This window comes from Sorex fumeus, unplaced genomic scaffold (genome assembly GCF_029834395.1).
Source record: "Sorex fumeus unplaced genomic scaffold, SorFum_2.1 ptg000035l, whole genome shotgun sequence".
NCBI classification, from domain to species: domain Eukaryota; kingdom Metazoa; phylum Chordata; class Mammalia; order Eulipotyphla; family Soricidae; genus Sorex; species Sorex fumeus.
Genome location: NW_026606092.1, coordinates 3,741,538 through 3,766,038, shown reverse-complemented (window position 1 = coordinate 3,766,038; position 24,501 = coordinate 3,741,538). Strand labels below are relative to the sequence as shown.

General features: G+C 38.8%; 1 non-coding gene and 1 pseudogene across 1 annotated transcript; both read left to right on the top strand.

Annotated features, from left to right (window-relative positions):
• The window catches only part of LOC130026835 (proteasome subunit alpha type-3-like), a 70,233-nt pseudogene that overhangs the window by 21,995 nt on the left and 23,737 nt on the right, over nucleotides 1-24,501 (top strand).
• LOC130027050 (U6 spliceosomal RNA) lies at nucleotides 3,046-3,152 on the top strand. Its single transcript, XR_008792989.1, has one exon. It is a non-coding gene; the product is annotated as a U6 spliceosomal RNA (small nuclear RNA).

Genomic DNA, 24,501 nt, shown 5'->3' with positions numbered 1-24,501 from the left:
TTAACCCTGTAAAATCTCTCCAATCCCACTAATGCCCACTCCCCCCTCAACTGAAAATTCAAATTTAATTTTATACGTTAATTTTTTCTACAAGCTTTTTGTCTTCTTGTTCAATTGCTAATTTTAATTTTCTCAATTCCCTTTCTTTTTACTTATATTTCTGAAATTCATATTATGTGTTGGTCTTTCGTTTTTCTTCTCTGATTATTCTGGTGAGTTCTTGCAAAGCAGAAAGGAATGTTTAGCCAATGGAAGACTTATAACAAAAGTTCCCAATAATATGTCCTACTCTTTTAAATTTTAAAACAATAAGTCCTAACAGTATGGGTGCTATAAAACATATTATAAAACACTATAACTGCTGAAGTCTATGAACCTTTTCTTTATCAATTTAAATTAATAAAAAAAGATGCATAGCTTTACTGTATACCATGTACTTGTTAAAATATAATCAAATAATTAAAATTATAATCCAGTAATACATGTTCATGATTTTGACATAATAGATTTAATAATTTAGCATGGCATTAATTGTTTTCATATTCAAATGTACTCATGGGCTTAAAATTTTATAATATATATGCAACAGTGCATGCCAATGAAAATATATCTCTATTAATTACTGTCAAAGTTAAAGGTACTATTTTCTTTTCTAGTGAAAATAATGCTGTATTTGTAGATAGAGCTGGGCTATAGTTTTAATACATTGCAAACTTAAAAATTTAACAAAAAATTAGTTATAGATATTTTGATCCAGATTTGCTGACTCATAAGTTTCATGTATATGTCTCAAGAGACTCTAAATATTTACGTAAATTATTTTGTTTTAGAGTATGCTCAATTTACAGCAATTGCAGAGAGCATAGGAAATTTTTATTGCATAAATAGCACAGCGGTAGAGCGTTTGCCTTGCACGCAGCCAACATGTCCGACCTGAGTTCGATTCCTCCGCCCCTCTCGGAGAGCCTGGCAAGCTACCGAGAGTATCTCGCCCGCATGGCAGAGCCTGGCAAGCTCCCCATGACGTATTCGATATGCCAAACACAGTAACAACAAAGTCTCCAATCGAGACGTTACTGGGCCCGCTCGAGCAAATATTCAGTATATTTTACATTGATTGTTTTGAGAATTGTAGTTTATGATTCACTCTAGCAGAGTTTTCAAAATAATGGTATAGACAAAAATGTAAAAAGTAGACATAAAATCAAAAGTGAAAGAAAGCATTCGAAAATATTATGGGGGAAAATAATTTCTGTGATAATATAATAGTGATGACAGTATTGATGATGACATCTCTTTACATAAAGAAGAGGGATGAAAATGTTACTGGGGAGAATACGGAAAATTTCTAAATATTTACTTATATAATGACATGGAGAATTACACTGTTTGACAAAGTACGGTAGGGAATAAATATTTACATAAGGGTTTTATCCTAAAAAATTGTTATTTAAAATGGAAAATTGAAATATTGAGTAAAAAGTTCCAAAAGAAATTTGGATAAACAGAAATTAATTTAGATAGTGACTAAGAATCAAATAGAGGGGTTTTAGTCACTAAAAAGGATTAATAAAAAGGACAAATACTAGGGACAGAGAACAAATAGATAGAGAACGAACAGAAATTCAAGGACACAACTATGGAAAAGGTGCACATTTGAGGAGTATCAGAGAAACATAATTCCCTTAAACAGGGAAAATCTCATGAAGGAAATAGATCTCTTAAGATATAAAGACACTTTACTTTGATTTCATATTAAAATTTCATCTGAATAAAAGTAATTAATAACTTATTTTTCATAATTTAATGAGCCATACTAGTATCTAATGAATAGCTCTAATTTTGAGGACCTATACACAAGGAAGGTTTTGTTTTGTTTTGTTTTGACTTTTGTGGTTACATCTGGCTCTGCACTCAGGAATCATCCTTGCTGGTGCAAAGGGGCAAGGGAAAAAGGAAACTCTATCACAGGCCAAAAATAAGAACTGGTTGTAAAATTATTGCAAATATTGAACTTATTTCACTTATTATCCTAAATACTCTTTCAGGGAGTCTACCAGAAAGATTACCTAACTGATAAGGTGAACCCTGATTAAATGTTCTTGATTAAAAGATTTTGTTTCTGGAAGAGCCTTAACTATAAGTCATTTTATGATGATAGAGAGTTTAGTAAAAATGACTTTTCTTTGAGAATATTATTTGCTTTGCACAATCCTTAACTCTTTTCTTCTTTCCTTATTACTTATGTTCACAATTTTATTATGAGAATTAATATCATGATGACTTTTTAAATATTTTCTCATTATTAAACCCCACCAAAATTTGATTTAATTCTATGCTCTAGCTGTATATGATATACAAAGTTGTTATTTCATTTGATAGTGTGTCTTTGTAATTTATTTAATGTGTTTTAACTTCTCTGACTTAATTTATTTAATGTGCTTTAATTTCTCTAACTAGCTTTTGGCAGCCCATTTGCGGTTTGAGATTTTTACCTCCAGAAACTACTTAATTACAAAAACACAATTCTTTTATTATTTCTGATTTGCATTTATCATTAAATGATATGAATATTCTAATTCCCCTTTCATTAGTTATTTCTTTATATTCCCATACCAACTTCATGCTCTAACATTAGTTTTTATAAAGGAAGAAAAATTAATTTTCTTGTTATTCTCAGAAGTATAATTTTCTAGATATTCCCCCCACTTACATTCCATTACAAGAGAAGTTACTGTAGCATAGAAATTCAGAAGACTGAGATTTGAAAAACAGAAATATTGTACATTATGTATGTAACTCATGGAACAATTTAATAAAAATGAAGAGTCAATAGGTTTGCATTCCCAAATTTTGATCAGTTTCCTATTTTGTCAGTCTATTCCAATTAATACCTCCTCAACTTTTTTCTACCAAAGAGTCATGCTATTGAAAACTAGTTATCTATCATCTCTACAAAGGTGGTTCTGGAACTGAAGTAAGTTATACTTTCCTCAGCTTCCAAGGAGGGTCTTTTCTCAAGAATACTTAAAAATTATCACTTCTGTGCTTGCTTTGGCAGCACATATACTAAAATTAGAACTATACAGAGAAGATTAGCATGGTCCCTGCTCAAGGATAACATGCAAATTTGTGAATCGTTCCATACTTTTATATACCGACGTCCTCCGTAAAACATATGATCATCTAATCTTTGATAAGGGAGCAAGAAATGTGAAGTAGAGCAAGGAAAGCCTCTTTAACAAATTGTGCTGGCAAAACCGGACCGCTACATGCAAAAAAAAATATAGGCTCAGATCTCTGCCTAATACCATGTACAATACCATGTACAAAAGTAAGATCAAAATGGATTAAAGGCCTCAATATCAGACCAGAATCCATAAGGTACATTGAAGACAAAGTTGGCAAAACCCTCTATGACATTGAAGCTAATGGTATCTTCAAAGATCTCACACCACTGGCCAAGCAAGTGAAAACAGAGATAGACAAATGGGACTATCTTAAACTAAGAAGCTTCTGCACCTCAAAAGAAACAGTGACCAAAATACAAAGACAGTCTACAGAATGGGAAAGGATATTCTCCCAATACACAAGGGGTTGATATCAATCAAGGATATACAAAGCACTGGTAGAAATCTGCAAGAAAAAAACATCCAACCCCATCAAAAATTGGGTGATGGAATGAACAAAAACTTTCTCAAAGAAGAAATCCGAATGGCTAAAAGGCACAAGAGAAAATACTCTACATCATTAATCACAAGGGAGATGCAGATCAAAACAACAATGAGATACCATTGCACACCACAGAGACTGACCCACATCAAAAAGAACAAAAGCAATCGGTGCTGGCGAGGATGTGGCAAGAAAGGGACCCTCCTTCATTGCTGGTGGGGATGCCAAATGGTTCAGCCCTTTTGGAAAGCAGTATGGACAATTCTCAAAAAATTAGAAATTGAGCTCCCATTTGACCCAGCAATACCACTCCTGGGAATATATCCCAGGAGGCAAAAAAGTATAGTCGAAGTGACATCTGTACTTGTTTGTTCATTGCAGCACTGTTTACAATATGTAAGGTAAAGGTAAAGGCCCTCCCGTTGATCGTCGATTTGCTCGAGCGGGCCCAGTAACGTCTCAATTGGAGACTTTGTTGTTACTGTGTCTGGCATATCGAATACTCTCGGTAGCTTGCCGGGCTCTCCGACAATATGTAGAATCTGGAAAAAATCTACAATATGTAGAATCTGGAAAAAAAACCTGAGTGCCCAAGAACAGATGACGGTTAAAGAAAATTTGGTACATCTACACAATGGAGTACTATGTAGTTGTTAGAAAAGATGAAGTCATGAAATTTACATACAAGTGGTACTGCATGGAAAGTATCATGCTAAGTGAAATGAATCAGAAATAAAGGGACAGACATAGAAAGATTGCATTCATCTGGGGAACATAAAGTAACAAAATAGGAGACTAACACCCAAGAACAGCTAGCTGAGATAAGTAACAGGAGGTTTACTCCATGGCTTGAGACCAGCCGCACACACTAGGGGATAAGGCAGCTCAGACAGAGAAGGAAGCACCAAATAAAGGGGGCTGAGAGGATGATCCCAGGATCGGAGATGCATGCTGAAAGTAGACTATAGATTGAACATGATTGCCACTCAATACCTCTTTTCCAAACTACAGCACCCAAAATGAGAGAGAGAGAAAAAAAGGGAATGCGCTGGCACAGAGGCAGGGCAGGGTGGGGGGTTGGCGGGTGGGAGTGATACTGGGATCAGCGGTCGTGGAGAATGGGCACTGGTGGAGGGATGGGCACTCTATCATTGCATAATAAAACCCAAGCACAAAAATTTGTAAGTCTACAACTGAAACACCTCATGGTGTTTCACTAATAAAAATTTTAAAAAAATAAAATAGTGAGATGGTGAGAGTATCTTTAATATATCCATAAACACTATGCTCATTATCAGATTTCAACAACAAAAATTATTTGTTACTGTTAATGAATAGCAGTATCATTCTATAGGACTATAATTATCCTATCAAAAGTCTAAGATTCATCAATCTACCAATATAATATAAATGAATTTTACAAAACAATTTCTGGTTTACTTCTTTGTTAATAAGCATTATAAAATTATATTTCATTGTATTTTGGTGGAGGATATTGAATATTTCATTGGTAGTGAGGTACAGTAACTGTAAATCAAGACCATAAATATTGACTTATAAGCATTATGTAATATGCAACAAAAATAGTAAAACGCATGTATACAATTTTGGGGTCAATCTGCATTTGAATTGAAATGAGGGCATATTCGTTACTGGAACAATGAACAAAATTGATTTTCTCTAGGGGGAAGAATAGAAAATTGTCTAGCAAGGAGATATCAGCATGAACAGATGAGAGTTAAAGATCTAGTTCACTGATTATAAGCACTGTTTTATAATTTTTTTGCACATTCCCTGTAGCATTATCAGTATTCAAGCTTTTCCAGAAACTACACATGTGTGGCTACAGGAAAGCTAAAGTAATTTGAAGTCCTGCTGTTTCACATTCAGGTTGGAACTGAAAGGGGATGTGGAAATTTTATTGTTAGCAGTAAAGATAATTTGCAGCTTCTATCTGTCTTGGTCAGTTTTAGTTTTGATATTAACATTTTAACTTTCTTTTAGATATATAATGCATTTCTTAGGAGACATTACTTAAAAAAGCTATGTCTTGCATATAAATAACAGTAAATGATAGTCTTATTGTACAGTCTTCTCGAGTTGTTTATTTTTATGATTTTTGAGGCAACATTGATTTACAAGATATATTTTAGGGACATAATTTCACACTTCTTAAAAAATATATGTTGTAATCCATATCCATACTACCAACTATTAAATTATCCCACCAAAAATATCTCATGCTAGTTTATATGTTCATGTGTCTGTCTTAATTTTCCCATGTATAATTTCTATAAATTTTCACCTTCAACATAACTACATAGCCCATATCTTTGAATGCTTATGTACTTCCATCCATCACTAAAGATTAGGTAAAAACTTTCAATATCTTTGGATTTTCTATTACATATATTTGAATACTATACTTTTCTCACATGTACAATGTGAAAATACAACAACAGATTAGGAATAACTCATTGTATACTCAGCATTATGATACAGAGATTATGGTAGCTACAACATGATTTATTATATGCCATGCAGGAGAAAAAGTGACCATGAGGAATTATTATTTGCAACTCCTCTTCTGCAACCCAGAAAAATTATATTTCTGAATTGCATTCTTAAACTTAGCTCGGTACCAGTCAAAAGAGAGGCACATGAATTATGCATTAATATTCTGAGCAATAGGTTAATATTTTGTTTCCAACTTCCTCAAGTAAATTGTGTAATTCTTTGTCTCTACATACTGACATCCCTATTTCCCAGTTTGATGATTGTCTACTGAAGAAGCTAAGAAACAGATGTACTAAAATCGTATCATCTGATCTTAGAGTAGAATCTCTCATGTTTTCTATTTTTCCTCTTTTTATTCAATTGTATCATGTTTTAAGGAACTATGGAATTTTGCTAAGATGTATAGTAAAGAAACTTCTTAATTTTTCTACCATTCTCTCCAGAGCAGCTAGGTATATTTATAATAGGTTTTGGTATCAACAGTAAAAGAAGTGTCAAGTTTCAACTGAGTATCAGAGAGTTTAATAATACTTGCTAGAGCAACTGGACTAGGTAAGTTTAAAGCTTAGGTTTGTGGATACCTAGAAATCTGAAACTAATTTTTGGCAAAAATAAGAATGAGTATAACATCGTTGGATGAGGTCTTTGGGAAGACATGATCTCTAATTTATTGTAAGCTCCTCCCAGGTCATCGGGAGATCCTTACCTCCCTCACATCCAGTACATTGCACCTAACATTTCCATACCTCCGATGCCTCTTCAAGAAAGCAGCCTTGACAACTTTGTCTCCAATGAACTTTATGGATTCCAGTCTGATTTTGAGGTCTTTAATCAATTTTGATCTTACTTTTGAACATGGAGTTAGGCAGAGATCTGAACCCACTTTTTCGAATGTAGCCGTCCAGTTTTGCCAGCACAATTTGTAAAAGAGGCTTTCCCTGCTCCACTTCAATTTTCTTGCCCCCTATCGAATATTAGATGATTATATGCTGGGGGGGGGGGGAATGTCAGTATATTTAACCCTATTCCATTGGTCTAAAACTCTACCTTTGTTCCAGTACCATGCTGTTTTAATTATTACTGCTTTGTAGTAGAGTTTGAAGTTAGGGAGGTTGATTCCTCCCATTTTCTTTTTTCCCAAGAATTGCTTTAGCTATTTGTGGGGGCTTATTGTTTCATATAAATTTCAAGAGAGTTCGCTCCATTTCTTTGAAGAATGTCATGGGTATCCCGATAGGAATCACATTAAATTTATACAGTGCTTTGGGAAGTACTGCCATTTTGACAATATTAATTCTCCCTATCCATGACGGGGGATATTTTTCCATTTCCTCCTATTCTCTTTTATTTCCTGAAGTAGCGTTTTATCTTTGTACCAGTCCTTTACTTCGTTAGTTAAGATGATTCCTAGGTACTTGATTTTTTGGGGCACAATTGTGAACGGGATTGTTTTCTTCATGTCACTTTCTTCTCTTTCACTTTCTTCTCTTTCTCTTTCTTTCTCTTCTCTTATATTTCGTCTAGGAAAGCCATGGACTTTTTGATATTGATTTTATAGCCTGCAACTTTACTATACAAGTCTATTGTTTCTAGGAGTTTCTTGGTAGAGGTTTTAGGGTTCCCTAAGTATAGTATCATATCATCTGCAAATAGTGAGAGCTTCATTTCTTCCTTTCCTACCTGGATGCCCTTAATGGGTTTTTCTTGCCTAATCGCTATTGCAAGTACTTCAAGTACTATATCGAACAGTAATGGAGACAGTGGGCATCCTTGTCTCTTCTATGATCTTAGGGGGAAGGCTCTCAGTTTTTCCCCATTGAGGATGATGCATGTTGTAGGCTTGTGATAGATGGCTATAAATATATTGAGGAAAGTCCCCTCTATCCCAATTTTGGTGAGGGTTTTCATCATAAACGGGTGCTAGATCTTGGCAAATGCTTTCTCTGCATCTATTGATATGATCATATGATTTTATCTTTTCTTTTGTTGATATAATGGATTATGTTGATTGATTTTCGAATTTTAAAGCATCCTTGCATCCCCAGGATGAATCCCACTTGGCCATGGTGTAAGATCTTTTTGATGAGTTGTTGAATTCTATTTGCTAGTATTTTGTTGAGAATCCTCGCATCTGCTGTGTTCATCAGGGATATCGGCCTGTAGTTTTTTTTTTTCTTGTGGTGTCTTTGTTTCCTTTTGCTATTAGATATAGCCTTCATAGAAACTATTTGGAAGAGTTTCTGTTTTTTCAATTTCCTTGAAAAGCTTGAACAGAACTGGCAATATGTCCTCTTTGAATGTTTGGAAAAATTCGCTATTGAATCCATCTGGACCTAGGCTTTACTTGTTGGGAAGGCTTTTGATTACACTTTCAATTTCCTTGATGTGAATAGGTCTATTCAGGTACTCTATATCTTCTTGATTCATTTTGGAGACAATATAAATCCAGGAATTTGTCCATTTCTTCTAGGTTCTCTTGTTTTATGGCATACGGACTTTCAAAGTAGTCTCCGATGATCTTTTGAATTTCATTGGTTTCTGCTGCGATATCCCCCCTGCCTGTGGAAATGCCGACTGGTTCAGCCCTTTTGGAAAACAGTATGGACAATTCTCAAAAAATTAGAAATTGAGCTCCCATTTGACCCAGCAATACCACTCCAGGGAATTTATCCCAGAGAGGCAAAATAGTATAATCTAAGTGACATCTGCACTCGGTTGTTCATTGCGGTACTCTTTACAATAGCCAGAATCTGGAAAAAAGCATGAGTGACCTAGAACAGATGACTGGTTAAAGAAACTTTGGTACATTTGCACAATAGATTACTATGTAGCTGTTAGAAAAGATGAAGTCATGAAATTTACATACAAGCGGTACTACATGGAAAGTGTCATGTTAAGCGAAATGAGTCAGAAAGAGAGGGATAGACATAGAAAGATTGCATTTATCTGGGGAACATAAAGTAACAAAATAGGAGACTAACACCCAAGAGTGGTCGATATTAGTACCAGGGATTTTGCTTCATTGCTTTGAGGCCAGCCACACATCTAGGGGAAAAGGGAGCTCAGATAGAGAATAGAGCACCAAATAAAGGGTGTTGGGAGGATCCTCCCAGGATGGGAGAAGCATGCTGAAAGTAGACTATAGACCAAACATTATTGCCACTCAATGCCTCTTTTGCGAACCACTAGACCCAAAAGGAGAGAGAGACAACAAAAGGGAATGCCTTGCCACAGAGTCAGTGTGGGATGGGAAGTATGGGGTGGTGGGCGGGATACTGGGACCTGTGGTGGTTGAAAATTGGCACTGGTGGAGGGATGGGTACTAGATCATTGTATAACTGAAACCCAAGCACAAAAATTTGTAGGTCTACAACTGTACCTTATGGTGTTTCACTAATAAAAATTTTAAAAAAAGAAAGCAGCCTTGGAAAGAAATGTGTCATTAATATCACCTGAACGAAATACAAGTTGTATCACAAGAGTTTATATGAACTCTTAAAATCAGGTGGACAGACACAGAGACCTCTCTCGCTTTTTCTGTTCCTCAAGATGATAAATCATTTCCCTTGCATATTAAAGTTGCACTGCACAAATCTGGAGTGGCTTACCTCTTACCTAGGTCCTTCTTGCACTCTCTGTTATGGGGTCCATTTGAAACTTTTCTTGGGATAAACAGAAGATTGCAAATGCAGAGAAACATATTTCTTAATGATTTGTAATGTAAATGTTAAGAGTAAAAACTTCTGGGGAGGTAACAGGAAGAAATTTGCCTATGTTTATAAATATAAACATATATATATTTTGAAACTAGTTTTATAATTGATTTTATAGAACAGCTTTGCATACATGGGTTGCAGATTTGAAAATTACCCCACTAAGGGATGTTGCATGGATTACCTTAAAAACAAGTAACTTATATTTATCTTGGTGAGTTTTAATCAGATAACAAAACAAAATCCTTGTGACTGAGAAGATTTCAGGGGATTGTAATCCCTCTATGATTGCCTGCATTTTATTTCTCCTCTTTTACTATATAAATTTAGCAAAGGCTTACGTGAGTACATGGTGAGGGTTTTTATGCGTCTTTCAGTTATCCTTCTTGTATAATCAATGTAAACACTTTTTAGAGTTCTGAGAAAATAAAAGCAGACAAAAATGACTCTTTCAATCACTGACACTCAAAATAGTTGTATATGAATAATGCCATTCAAATATTTTCCATGAATAAAGGGGTAACATTATTTGCAGAATATATTTACCTCTCTTTTGTATTTATATATATTGCAATATAACAATTTTCATGATTTTGCTAAAGTCACAAACACATTTGTATAACAACATATGCATTAAAACGGTTTGTGTATTGTATATATAATATGCATACATATATGTGTATTGTATATGTAATATACATACATATGGGATAAACATCCCCATTCTAACTTTAACCATACAGAATTTTTTTTTCCTGGCATGGGGTGGGGAAGGGCACACCAGATAGTGCTCAGGGATTACCCTGCTTTGTGCTCAGAGATCGCTCCTGATGGAGCTTGGGAACCACGTAGATGCTGGAGATCAAACCTGAATTGACTGGTTGGCTGTATGTAAGGCAGACATCTAATGCTCTACTGTCTCTAGTACCTAGAAGTCTAGAATCTTACTCATTTTTGTTTATGATATGTCTCATTCGAATAGTGTGGCTATTATTAGTAGTTTAAATTAATTCATAAATTTTTCATAAAAAAGGACGAGTTTGTGTTTGCTTTTTTAACTGATATTGTGAACTATACTAATAGATATGTATGTTGTATAAAATAGACTTATTAGAAGAATTTGAACTGTTTTCCCTACATTGGAAATTTTGCACTTTCGGAGTAAGATTTATAACTAAGTTCCTAATATCTGTATTCATTTTATTGGATTAGAAATGGCACAAAGTAAACTTTTCAGTATATTCTCTCAATTGCAAACCTTTTGGATCATGTTCAATTTGATTTTGATAAATATTTATTGTAAACTCTGAAAAATAAGAAAATTAGCATTACTGTTAATTTTAATTTAGTTACTGGTGTCAGTATAAAATGACTTGTTAAGAACAAGATATCTTGTACAATATATCATTGAAGTAGAGGAAAGTAAGCGTGAGTCGTACTGAAACTACCTGAATGTGATAATCACTGAATCTTGACTGGTTCAACATCTTCATGTTTCGATTTCTTGATAAATCAATCTCCAAGGTTCAGTTCTTTCACAGTGTGAGGCTCCTTACCTGTTTAAAGTATATCACTTTTGTCCTCCAGTTTTCATATTGACTCCCTGTCAGGGTTTGAATTGATTTTAAAGTTTTATTGTGGACGTTTAAAGCACTTAATGGCCTGATGCCTTCTTATATTAATGATTTGCTTATCCCCATGAGAGAAGAATAAAATTTGAGATCTTCTTCTGCTAGCTAGATTCCAGTCTTAAATGTCACCTTGAGTTTCAGAGCACAAAAGGCTTTTTGACTTTCATTCATGTTATTTTTGAGATCAGATAAGACATTAGAAACAAAATAGTGTATTTTTCAGAAGGTCAATAGAGAGTCATCCAAAAATATAATATATAAGGACCTTTGAGTTATCAAATTAATGTATTTTTCAAATTCTCAAATGATATTTGTAACAGAGCAAAACTCCCATAATGTTGTAATGAAAATATAAAATCTATGAAAAGTGGACAGTCTTTTTATTTCTTGCTTTGGTTTTTGACCCACTTCTGGCAAAGCTCAGGCTCTATGTTCTGAGCTCTTCTGTCTTTGTGTTCAGAGATCATTCCTGGTGGGGTTCAGAGGACAGTATGGAGTGTCTAGGATCAAACCTCAGTTGACTCTGTGCAAGACAAGCACCTAAACCCACTACACTAATTCTGTGGGCTCAAAATGTAGACAGTTTTAGTCATGTTTTCTATTGAAAAATTCAGAAACTAGAATTCTATATTCTTGAGTAAAATAATATATTCTATGATTGTAAATAAAATATATTTATTATTATAAGTATGTAATACTTCTTACTTATTTTTTATATGTGTGAATTCTCTGGAACTATACCACATTGTTATGCCTTTGTAGTTTTGCCATTATTAAAACAAGAAGAAAGAAAATTACAAATTTTGTGTATATATACTGTGTGTGTTTGTGTGCACGCACAACACTTTCCTTCTCCTGGCTTAGGACCTGGTTAAAAAACTTGACAGGCGTTTGCATTATTTTTACACACAAAAAAAATCATTATACGAACTATATCTTTCTGCTCTGTGATTAATAGCACTTGAGGTTGAAATTATGAAAGCAAATATTTAGAAGCATGAGATATTTCTAGGAAATATTTTATAGGTATTTTGATAAAGTTTTGCCCATTATTTTGTTTCTTCTTATTGAGTGAATGAAAAATTTAACTTTAGAAGTGAATATTTATTTTCTTGCCCATTTTTAAAATCCTTTAAAGTTTTGTGTGCAAATTTTGGATATCTCAATTATTTCCTTATATTGATATAAAACAGAGTGTACAGTTAAATATTTTATTTGTATGCAACCACTAAATTAATACTATATTTAAGAAAAGTAAAATGGCATGTGGAGATGATGTCTAAGACTGAGTTCTTGCTTAACACGTAAGAGCCCCAAGTTTTATCCTGGCATCACACGATTCTCCCCAACATTGAACCAACATTGAACCACAGAAACAGGAGGAAGCTTTGAGCATCACCAAAATGGTACCTAAAACTGCACCTTCCAAAAAATACACAAAAATAAAAAAGAAACATATTAATCACAATCAAAATTTACTTCATCTTTTTGTAACTTTTTCTACTACTTTTTTCATATGTTTCCCCTTCAAATGTAATTTTGTCTCCACTCTCCCTGCTGTGCTTATATTCTGTTCAATCAACTTCACTTCACCAGATTTATTTTTATATTTTTGAAGACACCAACTCATGAAGGCACAATTTTTCAAGGATATTTATGCCTACTAGCAAAAATGTTGAACTTACATTTTCATCTGTCACTAGTTTGGCTTCTTGGTATTTATATTTTACAAAATATTCACTATATATACAATGGTAGACCTCCACTACCTCCACTATCAGCCACCGCCATGCTCCAGGACACTCGGGCCGAGACTCACTCAAGAGTGAAGCCCCACAGAACCAGGGAAGTGGCACTCTGTGACCCCACAGAACCAGGGAAGTGGCACTCTGTGACCTTGGACTCCAGGCTCAATGGACCAGGGAACAGAGATGCTCTGCCTGCTCCCAGCAGTGCAACAGACCTCCACTACCTCCACTACCTCCACTACACAGCCACTGCCATGATCCAGGATGCTTTCTGGACTATGCGACAGCAAAGCGGCCATGCAACACATCATAAACACTTAATACAAGATTTTGTACCATATTTTATGTCCAAACAGTTCAAACATGTTTAGAACCATGGGACCACCTGCATGGACGGTTAGAGGCTGCCTTAAAAGCCTCTATCCCTCTCGGGGAGACTGACAAGCTACTGAGAGTGTCCCACCCGCACAGAAGAGCCTGGAAAGATCTCTGTGGTATATTAGATATGCAAAAATCAGATCAGCACTGTTCTCGAACAGTGCAGTCTTCTGCCCCCATGCCTGGGTGTTCCTTCCCGGGGCCCCTTGGAGGGGAGCGGGTTGAGCTTTCCTCCCCGCCCTGACCAGGGCTCCGGCAGCCGAAGACCTCCAGGACCAGCCACCACCATGCTGAGACCACTCTCCGCACACATGAAGGTACAGGCAGAGGGACAAAGCCACGCGGGTTCCAGGGCCGAGACCTCCAAGCCTACTCGGATTGGAGTCGAGCATCTTCCACCCAGATCCTCCAAATTCCAGTAGCCGGGGGTCACACCCACCACCTGGCCCCCTGGCGCCGTGTAATCCCATCAGCGGCCAAGACTCAGAGACTATAAAATCCAGATCCCGGAACCATGCGGCCGCATTTGCGGCCGCGTGACATCTTATCAGAACTTTTTTTTTTTTTATGACATCTTATTGTCTCATTCCTACTTTGGATAAACTTGCAGGCTATCGAATGTAGCCTGCCCACAGGGCAGAGTCTGGCAAACTCCCCGTGACGTACCAAATATGCCAAATACCAGTAACAATGATGGGTCTCATTCTCCTAAAGAGCCTTGAATATAATCTCAGGGCTAGGATGAAAGAGACGTTACTGGGGCCTGCTCGAGGCAATCGACAAATAACAGGATGATGAAATGAAAAATGAAAAACCAGTAAATACAATGGGTCTCATTCCCCTGACCCTGAAAGAGTCACCAATATGGCAGCATTAAGAAGGAGAGGCTGATAAAATCTCAGGGCCAAACTAGGCTGCGAAAACTAAGAAGGACAAAAATGACTATCTGTACTTTAAATGCATGTACGCTGGCATAGAATGCATCCATTGAGGACCTGATGGTGCAAGCATGAAAGATCAAGTACGACATCATTGGTCTGACAGAGATGAGAAGGAATCAATCACATCCCGCCATTTTCGACACTGGAGAACTGTTCCTCGGAACATGTGACAAAAGAGGCATCAGTGGTTTCGGTGTCCTTTTCATCACAAACTTGGCCATGAACATTGATTCATTTGAAAGCGTAACAACCCAAATCAGACAATTACACTTAAATAGATGCGCTCATGGCCAGCAGTTTCTATCTTTGTTGTCTATGCACCAACATCCAATTATGATGAAGGAGAAATGGAGAAGGTCTACATGGAGCTGGAGAAGTTCTGTAAAGAAGATCACACCTTCAACAAGATTATTGTTGCTTATTTTAATGACAAGATAGGACCGAGAAGATCACCCACATCGGACCCATGGAAGAACTCCACATCAGGACCCATGGCCTAGAATGGAATGAACAGGGTGAGAGACTGCCTGAGTTCATCATGTCAACCAAGACCAACCATGGTAACTCACAGTTCTAGAAGGCTGAAACTAAACATTGGACATGGGAGTCTCCTGGTGTATGGTTCCACAACAAAACTGACCACATCATATTCAATCTACGGTCTTGCCTGACCGATATCGTTGTTATCCCAAAATTTCAAAAGGGATCGGACCACTGTCTCCTTGATGCAAAATTCTACTTCACAGTGCGGGGAGAAAGGGCTGCAAAGTTTAAGAAGAGACCTCGCAGAATGACCATCAAATGTGAGCTCTTTGGCACTAGTACGGCAACATGACGAGATGCTATCATTGACAACATTGACATGGAATACGATCAACTGGTTCAGCACCTCCATGATTGTGCAAAGAACACCAAGGGAGAGATAGTTGCAAAGATGCCTGTCTTCGAAAACTCTCAAGCTCATTCGCCAATGTGGCTTGGTGCAAGCCTCAAGCAACTGCAAGCGAATGTCTGAGCTCTCAAAGCAGTGAAGAGAAGTGATAAAGGAAGATCTCCAATAGAGAAGAGAAGCAGTGCTGGTAGATGTGGCAGAAGCTGAGAAAAGCATTTGCAACCCCTGCCTGTCCTTCGCCAACTACAAGACCAAGATGACTGCCCTCAGATGTTCTGATGGATCTATCACATCTTCCTTACAGGCAATGAAGAAGATTATTCATGATTTCTATTTAGATATCTTCGATAGCCATGTCCACCTGCCCACATACCAAATTCTGCAGGATGAATATGTCTTTCCCAATGTTCCCCCTTTCGAAATTTGACACGATATTTTGTCAATAAAGAAGCAAACAGCACACGGACAAGACAAGGTCAGACCTGAAAACCTGAATAACTGCCGTCAGTACTCATAAATACACTGGCTTGGCTCTTCACATGCTACCTGTCTGAATGCAAGGTTCTGTCCCAAGGGAAAACTAGCAGGACTATTCTACTGTAAAAGAAGGGAGACATTCACGAAATTGGCCACTATCACCCAATCTTCTTCTTGTCTGTCGTCTACAAGCTGCTCACTCGAGTCATCCTGAGTAGGAGTGGCAGAACACTAGATGAAGGACAACCATGCGAGCAATCCAGTTTCCAAAAAAAATTCAGTGCAATTGACAATATCCACATGTTAACCAAGCTCATTGAGGTTTCTCGGGAGTTCCAAACGCTGCTCTGTCTAACGTTCATTGATTTAAAGAAGGCCTTTGATTCTGTTGAGACAGAAGGAGTCATTGAAGCCCTAGCCAAACAGGGCGTTCAAACTCAATACATCAGGATCCTACGTGAGCTATATTGTAGATTCACTACCAGGATCTCATCATTCTATGGGGAAGTGATCATTGATGTCAAGAGAGGGGTTCGACAGAGTGATACCATTTAGTCGAAACTCCTCAGTGCCACCCTCAAGAACATCATGCGATGGCTGGAATGGGAAGGAATGGGAGTACAGATAGATGGTCGGCAACTACACCACCACTGCTTCACTGATGACATTGTTCTAATAACACCAAACATTAGCCAAGTGGCAAAAATGCTGGCCGACTTCAACCATGAGTGTGGAAAGGTCGAACTACAGCTAAATTTCACAAAGACAATGTTTCTAAGAAATGGTCTTGTTCCTGATGGTCTTGTTCCATTCTCTCTCAAAGGGAGAAACATCTCTGAACGTAACAGTTATGTATACCTAGGTTGAGAAGACAACATGATGAATGACCTGGCACTTGAGTTGCGCAGGAGGAAGTGAGTGGCTTGGAATGCCTTCAAGAGCATTGAAGAAATACCTAAGAGGATTAAGAACCTCTGGCTCCAGGCACATCTCCTCGATCTCACTGTTCTTCTTGCCAGAGACCTGGACCCTACGAAAACAGGATGAGAACGCTACTTGGGTCTCCAAAAGAGGAATCAAAAGAGCTATGCTTCGAGTATCACACTTCACTCAAATGAGAGAACGAATCTGGAGTCCCGGTGTCGACCAATGATCAAGAATCAGGGATCTTGATCAAGAATTTCTGTCTCATTTGTCAAGGTGTGGAAAATCAGGTAGGATGGACACACAATAAGATTTGTAGATGACCAGTGTACTAGAGTCATTACTGACTGGATTCCACAGGACGTTAAAAGATCGCGTGGTTGCCCACCTATGAGATGGTCCGACTTCTTCGTCAAGACCCTGTATGGCGGTTTGAGGCCGTTTGTGTTCCTAGAATGAGCAGACACCATTGGGCTACACTAGCATGTGACAGGGACAAATGGAGACATTACTCACACCCGCTCAAGCAAATCGATTAGTAATAGGATGTCAAGTGATACATACTAAAGTGCCTGGTTTAAGAATATCTCAAGAATTATTTTCTACAAATCATGTGCCATTTTTGTACTTTTTTAATGAGTATCAATACCTAGAGATACTCTCCGAACTAAAGAACTCCCAGAACAACCACCAGCTGGGAGCTCTTGGCACTGTTGTGGCAATATGGGAAGATGCTGTCATTGACAACATCAACAAGGAATACGTTCGAATGGCTCAGCACCTCTATGACTGTGTGAGGAATGCTGAGAGATAGAAAACCACAAAAAGATGCCTGTCTTCAGAAACTCTTGAGCTCATTTGCCAAAGTGGTTTTGTATGAGCCTCATGGAATCACAATCTAACGTCCAAGCTTACAAAACTTCAGAGAAGCAATAAAGGAAGATCTCAACGAGAGAAGAGCAGCAGTGTTGCCTGATGCGTTAGAAGCCGGGAAAGGTATTTGCAAAGCCCACCTGTCCTTTGCCAACTATAAGACTAAGATGACTGCCCTTTGACGTCCTGATGGACCTATCACATCTTCCAGAGGGCAATGGAAAAGGTTGTCCACCACTTCTACTCAGATCTCTTCAATAACCATATCCAACTTCCAGCATATCAAATTCCGCAGGACAGATATGTCATTCCCAGCATTCTCACTTCTGAAATTTTAACACGCCATTTCATCAATAAATAAGTGTACAGCACCTGGTCCAGACAAGGTCAGACCCAAACCTGAAGAATCTGCAGCCAGTACTCGTCAATACACTGGCTTGGCCCTTCACATGCTACCTGTCTGAATGCAAGGTTCTGTTCCAATGGAAAACTAGCAGGACCATTCTTTTGTACTAGATGGGAGATATCTATGACATCGACAACTATCGTCCAATCTTCCTGTTGTCCGTCATCTACAAATTGTTTACTTGAGTTCTCTTGAATAGGATTGGCAGAAAACTAGATGAAGGACAACCATGCAAGCAAGCTGGGTTCCATAAAGGATTCAGCATGATCAACCATAGTGACCGAGCTCACTGAGGTTTTGCGAGAGACCAAGATGCCACTGACTGTGTCTAACATTCATCGATTTAAATAAGGGCTTTGATTCTGTTGAAACTGAGGTGGTCATTGAAGTCCTATCCAAAAAGAGCATTTAAACTCACTACATCAGGATCCCTCACAAGCTGTATTATTAATTCATCTCCAGGATATCACTATTCTACAAGAAATTGATCATCTATGTAAAGAGAGGAATTTGGCAGGGTGATACCATTTCACCGAAACTCTTCAGTGCCACCCTCAAGAATGTCATAGGACAACTAAATTGGGAAGGAATAGGAGTGAAGATAAAGGATTGGCATCTATACCACCTCTACTTTGCTGATGATATCGTTGTAATAACACCAAACATTAGACAAGCAGAACGAATGCTGGCTGACTTCGGCCGTGAGTGTGGAAAGTCCAGATTGCAGCTGAATCTTAGGAAGACAATGTTCATGAGAAACGAACTAGACCCTGGTGCTCAATTTGCTCTCAATGGAACAAACATCTCTGAATGCAGCAGTTATGTGAACCTGGGTCAAAAATTCAACATGAAGAACGACTTGGCGCCAGAACTGTACAGGAGGTAAACAGCGGCATGGAAGACCTTCAGCAGCATTGAAGAAGTTGTTAAGACGATGAAGAAAATTTAGCTGCAGGCACATCTTTTCTTTCTTTTTTTAAAAAAAATTTATTAGTTAAACACCATGAGGTACAGTTGTATACTTACAAATTTTTGTGCTTGGGCTTCAGTTATACAATGATCGAACACCCACCCCTCCACCAGTGCCCATCCTCCACCACCACTGATCCCAGTATCCCTCCCACCCCCCCATACCCTCCATCCCACCCTGACTCTGTGGAAGGGCATTCCCTTTTGTTCTCTCTCTCCTTTTGGGTGCTGTGGTTTGGAAAAGAGTCATTGAGTGGCAATCATGTTCGGACAACAGTCCACTCTCAGCACAGATCTCTCATCCTGGGAGGATCCTCCCAACACCCTTTATTTGGTACTCCCTTCTCTATCTGAGCTGCCTTTTCCCCTAGAGTGTGCTGCTAGCCTTCAAGCCATGGAGTAAACCTCCTGGTACTTATCTCTGCTATTCTTGGTTGTCAGTCTCCTATTTTGTTACTTTATGTTCCCCAGATGAGTGCAATCTTTCTATGTCTGTCCCTCTCTTTCTGACTCATTTCGCTTACAATGATATTTTCCATGTGGTACCACTTGTATATAAATTTCATGACTTCATCTTTCTAATAGCTACATAGTCCTCCGTTGTGTAATTTCCAGGTTTTTGACTTGGTTCTCCGTGTCTGTGTGTGATTCACTTCTATTCTCAGTTCATCATGGTCTGGAAAGATTGTTGATACTATTTCTATCCTCCTGATTCTATTGAGGTAGGTTTTTTGTCTTAGCACATGATCTATTTTGGAAAATGTTCCATGTTACAGGCACATCTTTATAATTCCACCTTTCTCCCTGCACTAAAATATGCCTCAGTTACCTTGGTCCTATGAAAACAGGATGAGAAAGCTGTTCGGGTCTCCCGAAGAGAAATCTAAGGAGCTATGCTTGGAGTATCACGCTTCACTCAAGTGAGAGAAGTAATAAGGAGTTCTCACCTCTGTCAGTGATCGAGAATCAGGGACGCTGTCTCATTTTCCTAGGCATCGAAAATCAGATGGGACAGACACGTAATGTTATTTGGAGACAATCACTAGAACCGACTGGATTCCACTGAATATCAGAAGAATGCCTGGCTGCCCAAATACAAGATATCTGACCTCTTCTTCAAGACTATGAATGAACGGTTTGATGTTCTTTGTGTTCCTGGAGTGAGTAGATGACATTGGGCTACACTAACATGGGACAGGGACGAATGAAGACATTACTGGTGCCTGCTCAACCATATTGATGAGCAACAGGATGAAAAGTGATCTCTACCTAGTTTGATTTCTTTTTTTCTTATTAAAAATTTTATTTATTGAATCACTGTGAGAGCGATTAAAAAGCTTTCAGGTTTAAGTCTCAGTCATACAATGATGAAACACCCATGCCTTCACCAGTGCCAATTTTCCACCACCAAAAACTCCAGTCTATGCCACATCCCACACCCTCTCCCTACCTGTGGGGCAGATGATTTCCACATTACTCTCTCTCTCTACTTTGATTACATTCAATATTTCAACACAAGACCCACCATTATTATCTGGGATTTTACCCCAGCACTTAGTCTGCCGAAAAGGCAACAGTAGATGATTCGTTTTCTATTACTGATTATGAATAATATATGATGTCTTGCAGCTGCAGTAATGACCACGCAATTTTGGAAGGCAGCTATGCTCACCATTATACCACCAACGCACTAACCACGCAATTTTGGAATTCCAAAATTTTAACAATTAAATTTGGAGGGATTTCTGCCAAAACCTGCTGGGTTCCAAGATTTGTCTCTAGGATCATGGCCATTAAGCAGCTTGATCAGGAGCCAGAAAGACTGTTCTTGGGTGGTGACTCAGGGTCTCATTGGGTGGGGAGGAAAGGGCCAGTTCCACATCCACCCTATGGGTCCCTGCGTGTCTCGTCACTGCGGGCCAGACCTTACTGTCCAATGGCCTCTGGGGGATGGTGGCCACTGAACCACCAAGGGGGAGCAGGCAGAAGAACAACACCATTTCCCCCCTAAGGTGGCCCGGCACCAGAAATCTACAGTGGGGTCCAGACGCATTTCTGCCAAAAGCCGCTGAGTTTTGAGATTTGTTTCTGAGTCTCTGGGATCATGGCCATTAAGCAGCTTGATCAGGGGCCAAAGAGGCCATTTGTGGCTGGTGACTCAGGGTCTCATTGGGGCGAGGAAGAAAGGGCTGGATCCTTCCCCATCCCGGGATGCCCCACGTGTCTCATCACTGTGGGCCCACACCTGACTGTCCAGTGGCCTATGGAGAATGGTGGCCACTGAACAGCCAGGGGGAACAGGCCAAGGCACGAAAGCTATTCCCACCTGGGGTGGCCCGGCACTGGTAACCTACTGCAGGGACCAGACCTATTTCTACCAAAAGCCACTGGGTTCCGAGATTTGTTTTTGAGTCTCTTGGATCACGGCTGTTAAGCAGTTTGATCATGAGCCAGACAGGCTGTTCATGGGCAGTGACTCCTTGTCTCGTTGGAGTGGGTGAGAAAGGGCTGGCTCCACCCCCATCCCATGAGGCCCTCATGTCTCGTCACAGAGGGTCCAAATCTGACTGTCCAATGGCCTCTGGAAGATGGCGTCCACCAAGCCACGAAGGGGGATCAGGTGGAAGGACAGCACCCTTATTCCCCAGGGTTGGTCCAGCACCGGGTAACCTACTGCAGAGACCGGATGCATTTCTGCCAAAAGCCCTGGGTTCCAAGATTTGGTTCTGAGTCTCTGGGATCATAGCCACTAAGCAGTTTGATCAGGAACCAGAGAGGCCTTGCCTTCAATTATATAGCTGAGCCTGAGGTGGTTTGTGGGTGTGACTCCTAGATATCTAACTTTTGGCCATTTACATTCTTGGTAAACTTGGCCCAAAGTTTACCAAAGGAACAGGAGCAATTTTGGGGTATCTTGAAGTCTGAAGGAACCATCAGGCTGCTGATACACTCACCTCACAGGTACAGATAGACCTACTGGCGGCACCATACCCCATTAGTTTGATTTTTTAAATTAACATGTGTACATTATCTTTGTTCAGGTTAGTTCATTTATGGCTGATATTATTTAAAGTCTTCTTTCCATTAGACAAATATGTTCTATGAAGGCAGAAATTGATTTAGTTACAGATAATATGGGCTGGAGCAATAGCACAGTGGGTAGGGCATCTACCTTGCATATGGCTGACCCAGATTTGATTCCTCTGCCCCTCTCGGAGAGCCCAGCAAGCTATCGAGAGTATCTTGCCTGCACAACAAAGCCTGATAAGCTACCCGTGATGTATTCAATGTGCCAAAAACAATAACACGTCTCAAAGTTTGTTGTGAGACGTTACTGGTGCCTGCTTGAACAAATTGATGAACAACAGGAGAACAGTGACAGTGAGAGTGACAAATAATGTATGACCACATAATAATCCTTGGGATTATTAGAGATTAGCGAGTAGGGCATTTGCCTTGCATGAGGCCAACCCAGGCAACCCAGTTTATATTCCTCCGCCCCTCTCAAAGAGCCTGGCAAGCTAACCATGACGTATTTCATATGCTAAACACAGTAACAACAAGTTTCACAAAGGAGACAATACTGGGCCCACTTGAGCAAATCAATGAACAATGGGAGGACAGTGCTACAGGCTACAGGTTTAATATTGATATTTAGCAAATGTATTTATTAATTTATTTTAGGTTAGGATAGAAAATGTACCAGTATATAATAACAGTTGAAAATTATAACTCTGGACAGGAACTATGAGTTAAAAGTAGGTAAAGGGATATGCATGATAACCTTTTAGTATCTGTACTGCATGCTCAGGGATAATTTTGACCGGCTGGTAAAAGAAGCTTTTACATAGATCTTAAAGGACAGATGAAATTCTACAGTTAGATTTTGTAGAGTAAAACAGGCACTTGAGACTTCAGGAACTGTGACCTTTTTTGTTTGTATTTTGGGCCACAATCTGCATGCTGACAAAGAACCTCTGGCTCTGGGAACATCTTTTCGACTCCACCGTTCTTCCTGCACTAACATATGCCTCAGAGACCTGGGCCCTAATAAAATAGGATGAGAACGCTATTTGGGTCTCCAAAAGAGGAATCAAAAGAGCTATGCTTGGAGTATCATGCTTCATTGAAGTGAGAGAAGGAATCCCGAGTTCCAACCTCTGTCGACAATCACGGATCAGGGACGCTGTCTCGTTTGCCAAGGTGTCAAAAATCAGATAGGCCAGTCACATAATACAATTTGGAGATGACCACTGAAAACTAGAACCATTACCAACTGGATTCCACAGGACGTCAAAAAGAGTCTGGCTGCCCACCTACGAGATGATCGGACTTCTTCAAGACCCTGAACAAATGATTTTATACTATCATGTTCCTGGAGCAAGCAGAAGCCATTGGGCTTCACTAGCAAGTGACAGGGATGGATGGAGACCTTACTGACACCCGCAAGAGCAAATCCATGAGCAATGGGATGACAAGTGATACAAGTGATTTGGGGGCTACACCCAGCAGTGCTCAACACTTACTCAAGTGCTCTGATCTCAGGGATCACTCTTGGCAGGAGTCTTATATGGTGCCAGTGTCCAAGCCAGTGGGCCTAATCAAGGCAAGCACCCTGTTTACTCTTCTATCATACTGGTCCTAAGACTGTGATTTCTTATAGCTCTGCTTTTCAGTTCCTCTGAATTATGTAGAGTATGGAGCGATAGCACAGTGGGTAGGCTGTTTGCCTTGCACCCGGCTGACATGGTCGACCCGAGTTTGATTCCTCCGCCCCTCTCAGAGAGTCCAAAAAGCTACCGAGAGTATTTTGACCACACAGAAAAGCCTGGCAAGCTACCCATGACGTATTAGATATGCCAAACACAGTAACAACCAAGTCTCACAATGGAGACGTTTCTGGGCCCGCTTGAGCAAAGCGATGAACAATGGGAGGACAGTGATAGTGACAGTGATGTTTAAATTTAAAATTTCAATTATTTGTTCAAACATTGCAACAACAAAGACAAGGTATCTTTGAATCATCCTAGTCCCAATTCTAATCTCAGGATATTATTTTCACCATCTGGAGGGAAACATCTCTTTATTAAGAGCAACATATATAATTATTATCTCTGTATCTATATCTAAATCTTTGCTTATCAGCGAACAATTCACATATGTATTTTAATCAAATTATGAATATATTTATTGGAGAAAACTTCATTCTACAAAAATAAAATTCTAGATGTTTGTAAAATATATATAGGACTTACATATGGATATATATGCATATGTATACATGTATTATATAAGGCCTTGTATCTTATAGACATTATAGGATCTTATGCTTGGGTATCTAAGTAAATTAATGTTAGATC